We start from the raw sequence: 16398 nt of genomic DNA on the forward strand, positions 1-16398 counted from the left end.
AAAATTTCTTGAAATGAATAGAAATGGCAAAACATTCCAAAACCTATGGATACAGTGAGAGAGAAGTTTACATAGATCAATGTTTACATTAAAAAAGCAGAAAGATCTCAAATAAACAACTTATCATTCCAACTAAAGTAACTAAAAGTAACTAAAGAAATAAAACAGAACCAAATCAAACATAAAAAACAGTAGAAGTAGTAAAACTCAGAGTACAAATAAATGACTAAAACTAAAAAACAATACAAACATGGATCAATGAAATGTACAGCAGGTTCTTTGAAAAGACAGAATTGATAAATCATGTATGGGCAGGTGTTTGGTGAAGCAGTTACGTTATAGGTTAGAATGCACACACCCCATACAGAGTGCCTGGTTTGAATCCTGGCTACTGCAGTTTGTATCCAGCTTCCTGCTGGATACACCCTGGGAGGCAGTGGATGATGGCTCAAATGGTTAGGCCCCTGCCACCACATGGGAGACCTGGATTGAATCTTGGTGTTCACGGATTGTTAAAATGTCCATACCACTCAAAGCAATTTACAGATTCAGTGTCATCTCCAGTAAAATACCAATGATATTTTTCACAGAACTAGAAAAAAACATTACTAAAATTTGTACAGAACCACAAAAGACCCCAAATAGCTAAAGCAACCTTGAGCTAAAAGAGCAAAACAAGAGGCATTATATTCCTTGGTTTTAAAATATTCAAAGCTATAGTAATTAAAACACCATGGTATTGGCATTAAAATAGGTTAAAACAGACACAAAGACCAGTGCACTAAAAGTAAATCCATGCATTTACAGTGAACTGATCTTCGACAAAGGTGCTAAGAAAACACAGTGGAAAAAAAGACAATCTTTTCAGTAGCTGGGGCTGGGAAAAGTGGATATCCACATGCAGAAGAATGAAACAAGACCTCTATCTCTCACCATATGAAAATCAACTCAAAACAAATTAAAAGCCTACATAGAAGATATGAAACTTTGAAGCTACATATGAGATATGAAAATGCTTCAGGACACTGGAATTGACAAGAACCAGAATCCAGAAGCATAAGAAACAAAAGCAAAAATAAAATAAGATTTCATCAAACTAAGCAACCTCTGCACGGCGAAGGAAACAATCACAGAGTAGAGAGACAATTTACAGAATAGGAGAAAATACTTGCAAGTTATATATCTGACAAGAGTCAATAAACGTAATATATAAGGAACCAAACTCAGTAGCAAAAACGTCAAAATAATCCAATCACAAAATAGCCAGCAGATCCAAGCACACATTTCTCAAAGGCAGAAATACAAATGGCCAACAGGTCCATGAAATAATGCTCAAGATTACTAATCATCAGGCAAATGCAAATTAAAACCACAATGAGGAATCATCTCACTCCAGCTCAGTTAGCCATTATCAAAAAGACTAAAAGATAACAAGAATAAGTGAGGATGTGAAGAAAAGTGAACCCTTGCACAATGTTGGTGGGAATGTAAATTAGCATAGTCATTGTGGAGAATAGTCTAAAGGGTTCTCAAAAGAACTAGAAATAGAACTACCACAAGATCCAGCAATCCCACTACTAGGCAGACAACCTAGAGAAATGAAATCAGTATGTCAAAGAGGTATCTGCACTCTCATCTTTATTGCAGCACAATTCACAACAATCAAGAAATGGAAACAATCTAAGTATCCATCCACTGATGAATGTATAAAGAAAATGTGCTACACAGAACAATGGAATACTACTTGGTCACAAAAATGGATAAAAATCTTGTCATGTGCAACCACATGAATGGAACCAGAGTTCATTATGTAAAGTGGAATAAGTCCAGCACAGAAAAGAGAAGTATCACAGGATGTCACTCCTAAGTGGAGTACTAAAAAAAAAAAAAAGGTGATCCCTACTCTAGAAGCTAAAAGTGTAACGGTGGTTACCAGAGGCTGAGGAGGGAAGAACAGTTGATTAACAGGTACTAAGCTATGGTTAAAGATAGGAGTAAGAAGTTCTGGAGTTAATGTACTGCATATTTCTCTATTAAAAAGAAAAAAACCAGAAGATAGAAGTCTGAATGTTTTCATCATAATTAAATGTTAAATGTGAGACAGGTATGTTAGGTATAGGAAACAGATATATTTTCCCTAATTGGACATTACATAACATATATATGTATTGAGATATCTAGAATGTCTGTTAAAAAGTGTCTAAAAACAAACAAGAAGCTCTGAACACAAATATACCTAGAAAGAAATATGTCTACCCAGTTTACACAAGTGCATCATTTCCCAGGACAGTTTCTGGATACCTGATAACAATTTGTCAGGCAGTCAGCTACCATTCTTTTTGCTTCTGTCTTTTCTTCATGATGGCTGATTGGGAGTCTAGAAAAGAGGCCTGGTAGGAAAGAAAGAAGGCATGAGAACCCAGAACTTACTATTATTTCCACATTCATATACCTGGAATTCATTCCATCCTAGTTCAAAATCCCCATATAAGCCAGCACACTCACAAAAACACACATATGAACTCCTATACAATGCCACTGCAGCCTGCCTCACTGAGAGCCAGAAATGAACCTGCTGCCCATAACAGTCTCATTTAACACGTAAATAAGTTTAAGACTTGACAAACATCTCTTTATCTACCCATGGGGACAGAACACAAGTGAAATTATGTAGCACCTATAACCAAAGTATGTAGACAAGGTGGGGGGTTCTTCTAAAACCACCCTGTCTGGCCAACTCTGGCATTTCTGGAATGAACCAGGCCCAGATCACAGCAATCTACACTGTGCAGGGGAAAATAAAACAAATATTCTAAAAAATAGCAATGCTATCAGTAGAACTTACCAAGGGACAAACTGACAGCTTCCATCCTGTAGGACTGATGGTGAAATACACCTGGGCACTCTCTTTTGTGACACCACAGACAATTCAGGGCTATGAATCTAACTGGACAGTGGTAATCTCTGTTTCTCGTACATAGGGTTATTTGGATTCCTGTTGAGATGAATAAATAAACATTAATTATCATTCATCGAACACCATACATTAGCTTCTCTGCTAGTGATATATGTGAAAGCCACTACAAATTGTCATGTTCTGTAACGTATTAGTAACTAACATTTACTGAGAACAGCATCCTATATGTTGAAAGCAATACTAAGAGCTTAACACATACATATACACATAAGCTCCCTTAATACATATATACATAAGCCTCCTTAATTATCCTAACAATATTTCACAGCTAATATCATTATTACTTAATGCTTTAAAAATGTAGATTCAGGGTCCAGCGCTGTGGCACAGCAGGTTAAGCTGCAGCCTGCAGTGCTGACATCCCATAAGGGCATCAGTTCAAGTCCCAGATGCTCCACTTCCAATCCAGCTCTCTGCTAATGCACCTGGGAAAATGTGCACCCACGTGGGACACCTGGAAGAGGCTTCCGGCTCCTGGCTTCAGCTTGGCACAGTCCTGGCCATTGCAGCCATTTGGGGAGTGAACCAGCAGATGGAAGACCTCTCTCTCTGCAACTCTACCTTTCAAATAAATAAATAAGTCTTATAGAAAAAAAACAAACAAACATAAGTTATTGCTCAAAGACCCCAGAAGCACAGGTAATAAAGGCAAAGACAAGTGGGATTACATCAAGCTAAGAAGCTACTGCATAGAAAAGGAAACACTCAACAAAGAGGCAATCAAAGAAAATATTTGCAAACTATAGATCTGATAAACGATTAATATCCAGAATATATAAGGAGCTCAAGAAACTGAATGACAATGAAAGAAACAATCCAGTTAAGAAATGGGCTAAGGATATGAACAAGCAATTTTCAAAATACAAATGGTCAACAGACACATGAAAAGTTGCTCAGGATCACTAGCCATCAGGGAAATGCAAACAAAGATAATTGCAAATAAAACCCACAACAAGGTTTCACCTCATCCCAGTTAGAATGGCTATCATCCCAAAATCAAAAATAATAAATGTGGGGGGAAAGGTACCCTAATACCGTTGGTGGGAATGTAAACTAGCATAACCATTATGGAAGACAGTATGGAGATGCCTCAGAAATCTGAAAATAGATCTCCACATAACCTAACCACTCCACTCTTGGGAATTTACCAAAAGGAAATTTAAATAAGTATTTTAAAAAATTTTTTATACCCCCATGTTTATAATAGCTCAACTCACAAAAGCTAAGATATGGAATCAACCCAAATGTTCACTAACTGATGAACTGATAAAGATATTGCGGTATATATACAAGATGGAATACTATTCAGCTGTAAAAAAAAATGAAATCTTGTCTTTCACAATGAAATGAATATAACTGGAGACCATTATGCTTAGTGAAATAAGCCAGTCTCAAAAGACAAATATATATTTCCCTGATTTGTGGTAACTAATGTGCAAAGTACAGGAAAAAAATGCACATGAGCAAAATTTACATTTTGAGGTTTGATTATTGTTTATAACATTTGTCTATACTCTTGAGGAATAGTAGTTTTCCTATTTACTATTTGTTGAATTCTTTATTTAGTAGAGGATTAAGCTCATGATTATAAACAAAATTCAAAGTATGCAATTATCAGATATCCTAAACAGCACTCTGGCCTCAGAATCAGCCCTTAAGGCATTCGGATCTGGCTAAAAAGCGCATGAGAGTTTCACAGGCACGAAAAGCCAAGACACTGTGGCAAAAAAAAAAAAAAATCACAACAAACAAACAACCTAAATGAAAGATTTCTGTGAGTGAGATCCCAGCGGAAAGAACGGGCCACCAGAGAAGGAGGTACCTTTCTCTGGAGGGAGGAAGAAACTTCCACTTTGATATGGCCTTGTCTAAATAAGATCAGAGTTGGTGAACTCAAGAGGCTTCCATAGCCTTGGCAGCTCATGACAAGAGCCTCGGGTGATTACTGACGTCATAAATAAGAGTGTCAATTGTTAAATCAACAACAGGAGTCACTGTGCACCTGCTCCCCATGTAAGATCGTTGTCCTTAATGTGTTATACTATGAGAATTAATGGTAAAACTACTACTCGAACAGTACTCTATACTTTGTGTGTCTGTGTGGGTGCAGTCTGTTGAAATCTTTACTTAGGGTATTCTAAGTTGATCTTCTGTACATAAAGATAATTGAAAATTAATCTTGATGAATAATGGGATGGGAGAGGGAGTGGGAGATGGGATGGTCACGAGTGGGAGGGAGGTCATGGGGGAAAAAGGCACTATAATCCAAAAGTTGTAATTTATATTTATTATAAATAAATATATATCTGTGAATTTATATTTATTAAATAAAAAAGTATGCCATTATAAAAATTAAAAGAAAAATCAGAAAGGGAGGAGGGAGGGTAGGAGTGAGGGAGGGTGGAGTGGGAAGTATCATGCTCTTAAAACTGTATATATGAAATAGATGAAATCTGTTTCCATTACACAAATTTAAAAAAAAAAAAATTTAGGGGCCGGCGCTATGGTGTAGAGGGTAAAGCCACCACCTGCAGTGTTGACATACCATATGAGCGCTGGTTTGAGTCTCAGCTGCTCTACTTCCTATCCAACTCTCTGTATGGCCTGGGAAAGCAGTAGAAGATGGCTCAAGTCCTTGGGCCCCTTCACCCATGTGGGAGACCCGGAGGAAGCTCTTGGCTCCTTGCTCCTGGATCCTGGCTTAGGATCGGTGCAGCTCCAGCCGTTGCAGCCCATCTGGGGAGTGAACCAGTGGATGGAAGACCTCTTTCTATCTCTGCCTCTCCTTCTCTCTCTGTGTAACTCTGACTTTCAAATAAATAAATCTTTTTAAAATATTCTTTTAAAGAAAACACAGACAAAAAAAAAAAAGGACAAAAATAACTTCTACTTGAATTCAAATAATTCTGTCCCTAAATTCTGATCGCCTGTGGTAGCTGGTACTCTCCAAAATATAAAAGACTCTGGAAATTGATGCCTGGCTCATTTAAAAAGTATATTTGGAGGGGCCAGTGCTGTAGTGTAGTACATTAAGCCTCCACCTGTAGTGCCAGCATCCCATACAGGTGCCGGTTGGTGTCCTGGCTGCTCCACTTCCAATCCAGCTCTCTGCTTATGGCCTGGGAAAGTAGGGGATGATGGCTCAAGTGCTTGGGCCCCCACACCAAGAAGAAGTCCCTGGCTCCAGATTGGCCCAGCCCCAGCAGTTACAGCCATTTTGGGAGTGAACCAGCAGATGGAAGACCTTTTTGTCTCTCCCTGTCTGTAATTCTGCCTCTCAAATAAATAAACTTTTAAAAAAAAAAAAAAAAAAAGGAAGGAAAGAAGAAAGAAAGAAATGTCCCTCTTAAAAAAAAAAAAAAGACTTCTGAGACAGAAATCTGTTGTATGGATATAACAGAATGCAAAAGAAAAAGCTCACATTACAAAATAATTCCTGGCCGGCGCCGTGGCTCAACAGGCTAATCCTCCACCTTGCGGCGCCGGCACACCGGGTTCTAGTCCCGGTCGGGGCACCGATCCTGTCCCGGTTGCCCCTCTTCCAGGCCAGCTCTCTGCTGTGGTCAGGGAGTGCAGTGGAGGATGGCCCAAGTGTTTGGGCTCTGCACCCCATGGGAGACCAGGAGAAGCACCTGGCTCCTGCCATTGGAACAGCGCAGTGCGCCGGCCGCAGCGCGCTACCGCGGCGGCCATTAGAGGGTGAACCAACGGCAAAGGAAGACCTTTCTCTCTGTCTCTCTCTCTCTCTCACTGTCCACTCTGCCTGTCAAAAATAAAAAAAAAAAAAGAGAGAAAAAAAAATAATTCCTACATGTTATGTATCAGAAGAAACTCAGGCAACACATAAGACAAGGGATTCCAAGGTAGACCAAGGATGGCAGAATATAACATACAGCACTAGATAGAGCCAAATTCATTGATAGAGGGGAATTTTCTTACCCATTCTGTATTTCATAAACTAATGGACCAGGCTGACAGCTAAATTAGTTGGATGACTGAAAGAAAACTGGACTCAGTAGATACCTACAGTTAATGGGATTGATACACCTGAGCTTTCCTGGCTAATGTGAAGGAGGGAATCTAGAGACATTAGCATATCATGCTGGACTCATCACATGTCTTCTATACAGCCTCTTTTTCCCAACCTATGGAGAGGCCCAAGTGCTACCCTCTTCAAAAAGCAATCAAGAGAGTTAAGTGAGGAGAGTAAAGCTCTGTGGTTATTCTACACACAGCAGTTTTGACTGTAGGGGAAGCCATCATTGAGACGAGTTCCCTGATTAATAGGGATGATAAGCATCCAGGCAAACAGGTATGGAGGGTTGCCTTTAATGATGAAACATAATAAGGCAACATCAACTGTCAAAGGCAGATAGAACATACTAGTATTCAGAATGCTCTGGCTTGCAGAGACCATTGGTGGTGGCAAAATGAATACAAGTGACCCTAGAAATGACATATAAGCCATCTATCTACTAGAACAGGGATCAGTAAGTATATTCTAAAAGAATAAACAGTAAAAGCTAGGCTCTGGGGCTGCTGTTGTGATGTAGTGGGTAAAGCTACCACCAGTGATGCTGGCATCCCATATAGTGCTGGTTAGTGTTCTCACTGCTCCATTTCTGATCCAGCTCCCTGCTAACGGCCTGGGAATAGTAGCAGCAGGAAGCCCAAGTGGTTGGGCCCCTGATACCCACATGGGAGACCCAGATAAAGCTCCTGGCTCCTAGCTTTCACTACTTGGGAGAGCGAACCAATAGATGGAAGACCTCTCTTTCTCTCTGTCTCCCCCTCTATCTCGGTAACTCTGACTTTCAAATAAATAAATCTTAAAGAAAAAGTGAAGAAAAGTTAGCCTCTTTGGGCCAGAGGGTCTCTTGTAAATATTCAACTATGCCCTTATAGTGTGTAAGCAGACACAAAGATACACACACACACACACAAAATGGTAACAAATGAATACAGCTGTGCTGCAATAAAATCATTTACAAAAACAGGTTTATGATCAGATGTGTCCAATGGGCCATACTCTGCCAGCCTGAGTACTAAAATATTGCTTGATCTATGGAGTAAGAAGTCTCAAGTCTGGTGGCCCAAAACCTACTTAAGTTACAAGAGAGAATCACAGCCACTCACCCAATTTCCAGATCTAGGAGACTCACCACTTAGAAATGTACAGGAGTGACATGGATTTTGGAGAATTACTATAGATTACGATAAACACATCAACTCTGTTCTCTATCAAAACATAATCTTCAGAGGTCTTGATACTACAGAAAGGATCACACTGGTGTACTACACTGAATATATTCTGTGAATTTGACCCCGTTAGCAAGAAGTAGCAATTACGTTAGATATTATAAAGTGTACATAGGATGGAGTGGCAGATTAAAGGACCAACAAAATCAATGAAGCTTCTGAGGATTCAATGACCTAGATTGGGTGCTGTCATTGTGGCACAGCTGGTTAGGCTGCTGCCTATCACATGGGCATCCCAAATGAGCACTGAACCATATGAGGTTCAAGTCCTGGCTCCTCTACTTTTGCTCCGGCTCCACACTAATGTGCCTGGAAAAAAGTAGCAGATGATGGTCCAAGTACCTGGGCCCCTGAAACCCACACAGGAGACCTGCACAAGGATCTTGGCTTCAGCCTGGCTCAACTTGGGTCCTTGCAGCCATTTGGGAAGTGAATCGGCTGATGGAAATCTCTCTCTCTCTCTCGATCTCTCTTTTCCTATCTTCCAAATAAATAAATCCTTTTAAAAATTACTCAGATCATGTCAAGATAGTCCCTCAAAGATGTCACTCTAATTACTGCACCTCATACCACCTGTTTCTCAAAAAATGAGGCACAATACTTCTTACACTTTTTAGAATTTGGAGGGAGTACCCAGCACATTTGAATGTACTTTAACCCATCTACAGACTTGCCCATAAGGCTTCTAGTTTCAAATGGAACAACAGCAAGAGAGCACTGTACATTAAGATAAGGCTACAGTGACAGTGTCCATGGTAAACAGGATGTTTCTGGAAGCCTCTCACAAGCACCAACTGAAGAACCAGAGCACAGATCTCTAATACTCTGGAGCAAATCTGTATCCTCTTCTGTAGACTATTCTTAAAAGATTCATTCAAAAGGCAGAGTGACAAAGAGAGAGATCTGGTTCATGCCCAAATGGCCACAACAGCAAGAACTGGATCACGCTGAAGCCAGGAGCTGGGAACTCCATCCTGGTCTTCCATATAGGTGGCAGCAGTCTGAATAGTTGGGCCATCCTCTGTTGCCTTCTAAAGTCCATTAGCAGGAAGCTGGATTAAAAGCAGAACAGCCAGGACTCAAATTCCAACTTGGGATGCTGGTGTTGCAAGTGCCAGTTTAAGCCACTGTGCCACAATGCCAGCCCCATGAAACTAATTTTTTTTTCCCCATTGGTACACCATACTTCTGAACAACTAACTGTGGGACATCAAGTGACTAAGTAAACTGAGCTTCACACCATGAACCGGATGTTGCCATCAGTTTGGGCACAGGCAGCAGTAATCTATCATCTAACACAAACAGCATAGAAGACATTGAATCTGGCTCTGGCAGTTCCAATGAGCAAACTGCATGGGCAGACAACAAAGACCCTTTCAATAAACTCCATTCTCACAATCTCCCAACTCTTCAATCCAGGACTACAGATTCCTGGGATATTCTGGATATCAATCTACTTGTGACAAAGCCTGGTTTACAGATGTGTCTGTACAATATGCTAATACTACTCAAAAGTAGAGAACCGAAGCACAACAGCTCCACTGATCAATGAAACAAAGGGATTCTGTATCACAGGAGAGATATATGCTCTAAATCACAAAGCTTTACATGATACCATCTCCCAAAGGCCAGAACATTTAAGTTCAGGAACTGACTGGGGAAGGTAAAGTTGGCTCCACTAATACTAATTTTACTCTCAATCTTGGCAACTTAGATTACAGCATGCCTGACCTCAGTCCTGAGTGAGGAATGCTCTCCCAGGAAAGTACAATTTTGGCCCCAGTACATTGGAAGAGGAGATTGCCAGTTGGCCATTATGGGCTTCATATATCATCAAGCCAAAAGGCAAGAGTAAAAGGAGGTGAGAGATATTAATCTATTGGCCAGACTGATTAATCCCAATTACCAAAGGAGTACAATATCAATGTATGATTGAATCAATGATGAAAAAAGGGCAGGACCATCAAATCTTCCACGCTGCATATAATGTATAATGAAAAATTACAAGTGATAAAGGTGGGGGTAGGTGTTTAGTGCAGTGGCTATATGACACCACTTGGAATGCCCACATTCCACATCAGAATTCCTGCTTCACATCTCAGCTCTGTTCCAATTCCAGCTTCCTGTAATGCGCATGTTGGGAGACAGCAGGTGATGGCCCAAGAATCTGGGTCTTTCCCATTCACCTGGGAGACCCAGATTGAGTTTCAGGCTCCTGGCTTCAGCCTGGCCCAGCCCTGGCTGTTGCCGGCATTTGGGGAGTAAACCAGCAGATGGAAGATCTCTCTGTCTCTCTCTATGCCTTTCAAATAAAAATGACAATAAATAATACTTTAAAGGGGAAAAAAGGTAGGATAATGGAGGAGATAGACCACTGAGAAAGTAAGGTCTGAATCACTACCAGGTACAGAATCCAGAGCAGCTGAGGTTCTGGTTGAGGGCAAGGAAAGTATAGAAATGATTGTTAAAGAAGTAAGTCATAGATGTCAACTATAGTCTCAAGGACAATTACAGTAATAAAAACTGTATTAATTTTGCATGTTTTCTTTGTTATACATATGTACTTATAGACATTCACATATTCCTTTATATAACTAACCATTCATTTCTACCTCCTTTCCACTATTATTTTAAATTCATGTTATTAGAGAATAGTTTTGCAATTTAGCTATTAGGTAATAGAATTCATTAAATTTGAGGAGTAATTAATATGTAAATGACTATTGAGACTGTGCATCTTCTCATTTTGGGGAAGGTAAGAACTTTTTTCCCTTATATGTTCTTAGGTACAAACACAGACACACTGAAACATTATAAAGAAATTCAAATGGGTGCAGGAGGGTGTACACAGATGGTAAGGAGCGAAAGCAGCTTCACTGCCAGAGGCTTGGGCTGCCGCAGTCTCGTCTCACCTCACTCTCCAAAGCTGGTGTGGAGGCTCTTGGCTGCTGGAGTCCTGATTTGAAAGAGGAAATGTAACAACAGACACCACAGAAATAAAAAGAATCATCAGAAAGTACTACAAAGAGTTCTACATCAACCAGGAAACCTAGAAGAAATGGACAGATTCCTGGACACATACAACCTACATAAATTGAGCCATGAAGACACAGAAAACCTAAACAGACCCAAAACTAAGAGAAACTGAATCAGTAATAAAGACCCTCCCAACAAAGAAAAGACCAGGACTGGATGGCTTCACTGCTGAATTCCACCAGACATTTAAACAGAAGTAACTCCAGGGGCCGGTGCTATGGCACAGTGGGTTAACACTCTGGCCTGAAGTGCTGGCATCCCATATGGGCGCCGGTTCAAGACACAGCTGTTCTACTTCCGATCCAGCTCTCTGCTATGGCCTGGGAAAGCAGTAAAGGACTGCCCAAGTCCTTGGGCCCATGCACCCACGTGGGAGACCCGGAAGAGCTCTTGGCTCCTAGCTTTGGATCAGCACAGCTCCGGCCATTGCAACCAATTGGGGAGTGAACCAGTGGATGGAAGACTTCTCTCTCTCTCTCTGCCTCTCCTCTCTCTGTGTAACTCTTTCAAATAAACAAAGAAATCTTTTAAAAAGGGGGGGGGGGAGAGCTGGCACTGTGGCATAGCAAGTTAAGCCACCACCTACAGTGCTGGCATCCCATATGGGCGCCAGTTGGAGGCCCAGCTGCTCCACTTCCAATCCAGCTCTCTGCTATAGCCTGCTTCTCCTTCTCTCCCTGTGTAACTCTGACTTTCAAATAAATTAATAAATCTTAAAAAAAAAAAAAGTAACTCCAATTCTTCTCAAGCTATTCAAAATAACTGACAGGGAGGGAATCCTCCCAAATTCAAAAAACCCAGCATTACCTTAATTCCTAAACCTGAAAACTGGACCAAGCAGGACTTATCCCTGTCATGCAGGGATGGTTCAACTTTAGAAAATTAATCGATGTGATACATCACATTAACAAACTGAAGAAAAAAACCATATGGCCGGCGCCGTGGCTCAACAGGCTAATCCTCCGCCTTGCGGCGCTGGCACACCGGGTTCTAGTCCCGGTCGGGGCACCGATCCTGTCCCGGTTGCCCCTCTTCCAGGCCAGCTCTCTGCTGTGGCCAGGGAGTGCAGTGGAGGATGGCCCAAGTGTTTGGGCTCTGCACCCCATGGGAGACCAGGAGAAGCACCTGGCTCCTGCCATCGGATCAGCGCGGTGCGCCGGCCGCAGCGCGCTACCGCGGCGGCCATTAGAGGGTGAACCAACGGCAAAGGAAGACCTTTCTCTCTGTCTCTCTCTCTCTCACTGTCCACTCTGCCTGTCAAAAAAAAAAAAAAAAAAAACCAACCATATGATTATCTCAATAGATGCAAAGAAAGCGTTTGATAAAATACAACACCCTTTCATGATGAAAACTCTAAGCAAATTGGGTATAGAAGGAACATTCCTCAACACAATCAAGGCAATCAATGACAACCCATGGCCAGCATCCTATTGAATGGACAAAAGTTGGAAGCATTCTCACTGAGATCTGGAACCAGACAAGAAGGCCCACTTTCACCACTGCTATTTAATATATTCCAGGAAGTTTTAGCCAGAGCCATTAGGCAAGAAAAAGAAATCAAAGAAATACAAATTGGGAAAGAGGAAGTCAAACTATCCCTATATGCAGATGACATGATTCTATATGTAGGGGATCCAAATGACTCCACCAAGAGACTACTGGAACTCCTGGAAGAGTCTGGTGAAGTAGCAGGATATAAAATCAATACGGGGCTGGTGCTGTGGCGCAGCAGGTTAATGCCCTGGCCTGAAACGCCAGCATCCCATATGGGCGCTGGTTAGAGACCTGGCTGCTCTACTTCCGATCCAGTTCTCTGCTATGGCCAAGGAAAGCAGCAGAGGATGGCCCAAGTGGTTGGGCCCCTGCACCCACGTGGGAGACTCAGAAGAAGCTCCTGGTTCCTGGCTTTGGATCAGCGCGGCCAACTGGGGAGTGAACCATCAGATGGAAGACCTCTCCCTCTCTTCTCTCTGTGTAACTCTTTCAAATAAATAAATAAATCTTTTAAAAAATCAATACACAAAAATCAACAGCCTTTGTACACACAGACAAAGCCACAGATGAGAAAGAACTTCTACAATCAATCCCATTCACAATAGCGACAAGAAAAAAAAAAAAAAAAATCATATACCCGGGCCTGCACTGTGGTGCAGTAGGTTAATTCTCTACCTGAGCACCAGCTTCCTATATGATAACCAGTTCTAGTCCTGGCTGCTCCTCTTCTGATCCTGCTCTCTTTTATGGTCTGGGAAAGCAGTTAAAGATGGCATAAGCACTTGGGCCTCTGCACCCACAGGGGAGACCAGAGGAAGCTCCTGGCTCTTGGCTTCTGATTGGCTCAGCTCCGGCCATTGTGGCCATTTGGGGAGTTAACCACCAGATGGAAGATCTTTCTCTCTGCCTTTTCCTCTTACTGTCTATAACTATACCTCTAATAAATAAATAAATTCTTTGAAAAAAATCAAATACCTTGGAATAAAACTAATCAAGGATATCAAAGATCTCTATGATGAGAATTACAAAATATTAAAGACAGATATTGAGGAAGATACAAAAAAAAGGAAAAATCTTCCATGTCATGGATTGGAAGAATCAATATCATCAAAATGTCCATACTTCCAAAAACAGTTTACAGATTCAATGCAATACCAATCAAAATACCAAAGACATTCTTCTCAGATATAGAAAAAAATGATGCTGAAAATTATATGGAAACACAGGAGACCTCAAATAGCTAAAGCAATCTTATACAACAGAAACAAAGCTGGAGGCATCAAAATACCAGATTTCAACACATACTACAGGACAGTTATAATCAAAACAGCCTGATACTGGCACAAAAATAGATGGATAGACCAATAGAACAGAATACTAATGCCGGCCGGCGCCGCAGCTCAATAGGCTAATCCTCCGCCTGTGGAGCCGGCACCCCAGGTTCTAGTCCTGGTCGGGGCGCCAGATTCTGTCCCGGTTGCTCCTCTTCTAGTCCAGCTCTCCGCTGTGGCCCTGGAGTGCAGTGGAGGATGGCCCAAGTGCTTGGGCCCTGCACCTGCATGGGAGACCAGGAGAAGCACCTGGCTCCTGGCTTCGGATCAGCACAGTGCACCAGCTGCAACGCACTGGCTGCAGCGGCCACTGGAGGGTGAAGCAACGGTAAAGGAAGACCTTTCTCTCTGTCTCCTGTCTCTCTCTCTCTCACTGTCCACTCTGCCTGTCAAAAAAAAAAAAAAAAAGAATGCTAATGCCAGAAATCAATCCAAGCATCTATAACCAACTTATCTTTGACAAAGGAGCTAAAATCAATCTCTGGAGCAAGGAGAGTCTCTTCAACAAATGGTGCTGGGAAAACTGTATTTCCACATGTAGAAATATGAAGCAAGACTCTTTACTTTACACTTTATACAAAAATCCACTCAAAATGGATTAAAGACCTAAATCTACAACCCAATACCATCAAATTATTAGAGAACGTTGAGGAAACCCTGCAAGACATTGGCATAGGCAAAGACTTCTTGGAAAAGACCCCAAAGGCACAAGCAAGCAAAGCCAAAATTAACTAATGGGATTACATCAAAAAGAAACACTCAGGAAAGTGAAGAGGCAACCAACAGAATGGGAGAAATTATTTGTAAATGATTCAACTGATAAAGGATTAATAACCAGAATATATAAAGAGATCAAGAAATTCAACAACAAAACAAACAACCCAGTGAAGAAATGGGCAAAGGACTTTAACAGACATTTTTCAAAAGAAGAAATCCAAATGGCCAACAGACACATGAAAAAATGCTAGGATCACTAGGATCACATAGGATCACTAAGCATCAGGGAAATGCAAATCAAAACCACAATGAGGTCTCACCTCACCCCAGTTAGAATGGTTTTTATACAGAAATCAACAAACAACAAATGCTGGCGAGGATATGGGGGAAAAGATATCCTAATCCACTGTTTGTGGGATGGAAGACATTGTGGAGATACCTCAGAAATCCAAATATAGTCATACCATACAACCCAGCCATCCCACTCCTGGGAATTTACCCAAGGGAAATGAAATCAGCATATGAAAGAGCTATCTGCATCCCCATGTTTAGTGCAATTCAATTCACAATAGCTAAGACATGGAATCAACCCAAATGCCTGTCAACTTAAAACTGGATAAAGAAATTATGGGATATGTACACTATGGAATACTACACAGTGGTTAAAAAAAGAAAAGAAAAAAGAAATCTGGTCATTTACAACAAAATGGATGAGTCTGGAAAACATCATACTTAGTGAAATAAGCCAGTCCCAAACAGACAAATACCGTATGTTCTCCTTGACCTGTGATAACTAACAGAGCACCTAAAATGTAATCTGTAGAAGTGAAATTGACTCTTTGAGAAGCAATCATTTGAACAGCCATTATCTTGACTGTTGAGGAATAGTTTTTTATTCTTATTTTTTATACTTTTTGTTAAACTCTTTACCTTAACACAGAATTAAACATATGTATAAAGTCCATTGAAAATAGGTCTCAGTAAAAAATAAAGAGTGGGAATAAGATAGGGAGGAAGAAGAGGGGTGAGGGTAGGCATGGTGGAATCACCATGTACCTAAAGTTGTAACTATGAAGTGTAGGAAGTTTATAACTGTAAAGCTGTATAGTTCTGCATACATTCCTACAGACTTACTTCTAAGGGTACAGTTTAAAAACTTGCCATGGGACCCCAAATCCCCTTAAGGTGGGTGGCAAAAATACCATATTACGTGTTAAAGTGATAATATGGATAGGATTAAATGTCTGGCAATAATAATAGATAGAATTTAAAAGGACTGAATGTTCCAATATGGGAAGCAGTCCACACAGCAGACTCATAGAGTGACAATTGCTTTAAATAGCACTCTGACCTCAGAATCAGCCCTTAAGGCATTCTAGTTTGGCTAAAAAGCCCACCAGAGTATTACATGAATGGAAAGCCAAGGCACTGTAGCAAAAAATGCCCTACATGAAGGACTTTTGTGGGTGATACCCCAGTGGAAAGAAGTGGTCATCAAAGAAGGAGGTACTTTGCTCTGAGGGAGAGAGAACTTCCACTTTGTTTATGGCCTTGTCTAAATACTGAGAGTTTGTGGATTCAAAG

The 16398-nt window shown here is 41.0% G+C and overlaps 1 protein-coding gene across 1 annotated transcript in view; it reads right to left on the reverse strand.

Annotated features, from left to right (window-relative positions):
* Nucleotides 1-16398, reverse strand: part of LOC133749560 (zinc finger protein 26-like) — a 64989-nt gene that overhangs the window by 12457 nt on the left and 36134 nt on the right. The gene's annotated exons all lie outside the window — the stretch shown is intronic.

The sequence above is a fragment of the Lepus europaeus genome, chromosome 20, assembly GCF_033115175.1.
Source record: "Lepus europaeus isolate LE1 chromosome 20, mLepTim1.pri, whole genome shotgun sequence".
Classification (NCBI taxonomy): Eukaryota; Metazoa; Chordata; class Mammalia; order Lagomorpha; family Leporidae; genus Lepus; species Lepus europaeus.